This window comes from Elaeis guineensis, chromosome 9 (assembly GCF_000442705.2).
Source record: "Elaeis guineensis isolate ETL-2024a chromosome 9, EG11, whole genome shotgun sequence".
NCBI classification, from domain to species: domain Eukaryota; kingdom Viridiplantae; phylum Streptophyta; class Magnoliopsida; order Arecales; family Arecaceae; genus Elaeis; species Elaeis guineensis.
The window spans coordinates 68,111,795-68,116,471 of record NC_026001.2 but is presented as its reverse complement, the minus strand read 5'-3'; positions in this window follow the sequence as shown (position 1 = coordinate 68,116,471).

Genomic DNA, 4,677 nt, shown 5'->3' with positions numbered 1-4,677 from the left:
TTTTTAGACCTTGTCGGTAACAAATGGATCGGGCCAAATTGAGTCGGAAAATATTAAACTGCTGTTTCCCCCCCCTCGTGCATTGCACCAGTGGCCCCTCAATTTTTCTTCACCCATCACATAAGTCGCTGGAAGCTGCATGCCACTGGGCCCCATCGTCGGACATCATCTGATCGATGGATCAAAAGAATATTAATAATTTAATAAAAATAATTTTAAACAAAAAAATTAAAATTAAATAATTTTTAAATAATTTATTTATTTATTTATTTATTTTAAATTTTATTTAAAATTTAATTTGTTAAATTTTAATTTGAAATTATAAATTAAATTGATGTATTTATGATTTGTATTTTATCCTCTAACATTTAATTTAGTTTATATGATTAATTAGTAAATCTGGGTTGCTCATTTTTTTTCGTAATTTTTTTGTTAATCACTATTGTTTTAAGTCATTATTTGTTTGAAATTTAATCACGAGTGATCGGAAGTAAAAAAAATTAATTTAAAAAAAATAAGAAAAATAATTCTTAGAGAGATAATAATGGGTCTATTCAAAATAAAAAATAAAAAAAATAATAAATCTTTCAACTCAAGTAAGCAAGTCCATTCGATTCCTATATCTCCAGTGGTTGAGGCTCATTCTCCTATGTCTCCAATGATTGAAAATTCTCCTAATTTTTTTTGTATAGAACATGATTCGAAATTACATAAACCTATGTGAGATTATTCAGTTAATCAATGAAATGAAATAAGAAGACCTTATTTGAGATCTGGACTTTATCAAATCAAAATTTCCACTTTTTCATTTTCTGGAGAAAAGCAACATCGCCATTTTTAAGCTTCTTGGTATTTTGAATTTTTTAGGCTTAAATATTCTCTTGCAAAGGATCTACATTTTGTCTTTCATGTTTTTTTTTTTCAAGAAATCCAACATACAAAGTGGTTATGATGCATTCACAATTACTGATTTCAAAAATTAGAAAAAGATAAAATATAAAAAAAATTATGCTTTTTTCAAATATATGAGACAAGATCAATGTTCTCCGCATAATTATACTGTAAGACATTGCTCAACTTTATTAAACTAGCCTAAGCATATTGATAAGGTAATAGAGATAATCAGAAGAAGAATAGGCTTCAAGTCAAAATATCAATTAATGCCATTCGCTAGCTTATATTTCAAGAGATGGTTTTTGGAGCTCATGATAAGTTTGTTAACTCAAAGAATCATAGAAATTTTCTTGAGTTGATTGAATTTACAGTATTTTATAATGATGAAGTGAAAAGTATTGTCTTAGAAAATGCTCCATCACATATAAAGTACACATCCCCTATGATTCAAAAAGAGATCTTGCATATTTTGGCAAATAATGTGAGAAAGAAAATATAGGAAGAGGTTGGAGATTCTAAATTTTATATTATTATTAATGAAGCAAGTAATGAATTTAAGAGAGAACAAATGTCTATTGTTCTTCATTTTATTGATATTAGAGGCAGCATACAAAAACATGTTATGGATCTTGTCCATGTTAAAGATACATCAGCAGCCACTTTGTTTTTTTTTTATTTGTGCTATTCTTTCTCACCTTGGTCTTGCTATTCAAAATCTATGTGGTCAAGGTTATGATGGGGCCAGTAATATATAAGGTGAATAGAAGGGATTGCAAGCATCATGTTGCCCAGGTATGGCTACCCAAGAGAAGGGTAAATTAGATATTTTATAAAATTTTAAGTCAAATTAAAACTCTAAATAAATATGTGCTTCTAACTTAAGTGATTATGATATATAGCAGCGGAAATAAAGTATATAAGTTTCTATGTAAGAAATGAAAACAAGTAAAGCAAGAAACTAAGATAAGAGAGCAAGCACAGTACAAACACACAAGATTTATAGTGGTTCGGAGCAATTTGCTGCTACATCCATTTCCCAAACTTTCCTTGAAAATTTCATTATAATCCCTTAACTATAGTGTATTTATTTTTTCAGACTCACAAACAAACCTAATTGGTTTTTCCAGGCTCACCAACCACAACCCTACACCAATAAATTTTTGGACTCACTATCAATTCAGTTGATTTTAACTTTAACTCACCAACTATAATCAATACAACATTCAACTTTAGGCTTGGACCAACTTTAACCCCAAGTTTTTTTCCTCCAAAGAAACTTGTAAAGAAACAAAAATACAAATTTAGCACAAAAAAAACTAAAAAAGAACTCTTTTTAAAGTACAAAGAAGAGGTTGAATGATGCTTTTTTAAAACTTCAAAACTCTTCTTAGAATACTAAGAGGATGCTTTAGAAATTGTAGAAGATAGCTCTTGAATGCCCTCTAAAATCAGTGCTTGAAGCCCTCTCTTTTTTCTCTTTTTCTTGGATATTCAATGGAGCTCTCAAATTTGAATGATTTCTTTTTTCAATCTATTTTTTTCTTTTGATTCTCAACTTTTAAATAGGCTTGATAGAGGTTGGAGAAAGTGTTCTAGCCGTTGAAGGGGCTGAAATAGTCGTTGTGAGACAATGGAGACAAAAAACTGTAAAATAGAAAACTAGCCATTACAGGTCATTGGGTCGGCTCAGTTCCTCACTGGTCGGCTCAGTCTTGAACTAGGTCGGCTCAGTGGCATCAGACTAAAAATACTGCTTCTGTCTTTTATTTTTTCTCAGACTGGATCGACTTAGATTTTTATTGGGTCGACTTAACTGGCGTGCCAAGCATGCCAAATGCTATTTTTCAGCCTTTCTTTTTCAAATTAATTTCTAGGCTAGACTTGCCTTCTAAAATTGACTTAATCATCATTAAAATTTTTTAAATTTGAATTACTCATAACTTATACTCAAAACTCTTTGTCATCATCAAAATCAATCTTTAGATCAATAATCTCTTCCTTTTTTATGATGACAAAACTTTTAAGTATATGCAAAATAAGATATAGTGGGTTTCTAAAAAAATTACATATTTATAAAGCATGAAACTACTAAATAATATAAATATACTTTATTCAAATTTAAGCTCAAGTATATACTCACCATCTCTTATCCTTTTTGACATCATCAAGAAGAATAACTTAAACGAAATAATCAATTAGATCAAGAGAGTGAATTTTTCTTTAACAATCCAAAAACATTAAACTCCTTATTATATGCCAAATTTCTTAGTTTTATTTCTTGCTTACTCTTGATACAACTAAATTAATTTTTATTCTTATTAAATTTTGTATCTCACATTCAAATTGACAACATATTATGAAAAATATCACATTATGACAAGATTTCAACATCAAATTTATTTTCTTTAATTATCAAATTTTTTCTCCCTTTTTTTTGCAAACAAAGTCATTCAAAATCAAGTAAAATTTATCAACTAAACAAATACCAAACACACATAACATTTACTTACCAAAATAATTTTCAAGAATGTTTATATAAGATATTTACAATGAAAACGATCATCCAAAAATCTAATAAGTATAACATACACATATAGCATACACATCAATCAAGCATATAATTTTTTATGAATGTATGTCTTATCTTTGATCTGTAATTTTTAATGTTTCTTGTAAGTATATTAGAAAACTAATTTATAAGTTTTGCATCCAAATAAGATTTTATATAATCAAGATTATCTTAGATTTCTCAAATGATTAACAATCAAAAGAACATAATATAAAATATTAAGATAGTATGCAAATAAGCAATATATTCAAAACATTTAACTTGTATAATAACATCATTACACATATTGACAAATCATCAAAATCAATCAATAATTAATGATGGTATGATATAAAGATGGTTTAGCTTATACCTAATATCATCATCCATTCTCTTAATTCCAAGCTATTTATCCATAAGAATTAGTTCTTTTTTCTTAATTGGATGCTTGGTCAATCTGCAAAAATTATTTTTCAACTTTTGGTACCCAAGTCATCTTGGGTCTATAGATGTTAGTGCTTATGATTCTTTTTAGAACCTAAATCTTCTTTACTAATTTACCATCAGATTTTCTAAAATTGCATATATGTGCTTTGTGTCCTATCCTTCCACAACAAAAACATGTAATTTGTAATGTAGCATAAGATGATATGCTAATGAAAAAACTTTTAAAAAATTTTTGTTTATTGTTTGGTTTGTAACCAATTCTGGCTTTATCATAAACATCCTTTTGATTATTCAAAATCAATTGAAGCTTTTGTGAACCAAAAAATAAACTTTTCAAACATAGACTTTAAGTTATCAATCTTTTTTCTTAGTTTAGCATTATCATCTATAAGAAATTTTTCAGATTTCAAAAGTTTTCTCTTTTCTTCAACTAAAAATTTTTCAGAATTTGCAATATTCTTCTTTTTCTTAGCTAATATTTTCATTTTCTTCAAAATATTTTCCTTTTCAATCGATACTTTATTTTTTTCTTAAGCCAAACATAAATTAGACTTTTTAAGTTCTTTATTTTTCATCCTTAACATTTTAAATTCATCCATTAAATCATTGAAAGCTTGAAATAACTCATCAAAAGTAAAATTGAAAGAATTTTTAAGATTTACCTCATTATCATTGGCCATAAGGTAAGAAGTTATAATTCTTTCTTCCTCTGTCTCATTTTTCTCTTCTTTGCCTTACTCCCCCTTCATCAAAGCTTTCTTTTTCTTTTGTTTCTTCTTTTTCTTTTT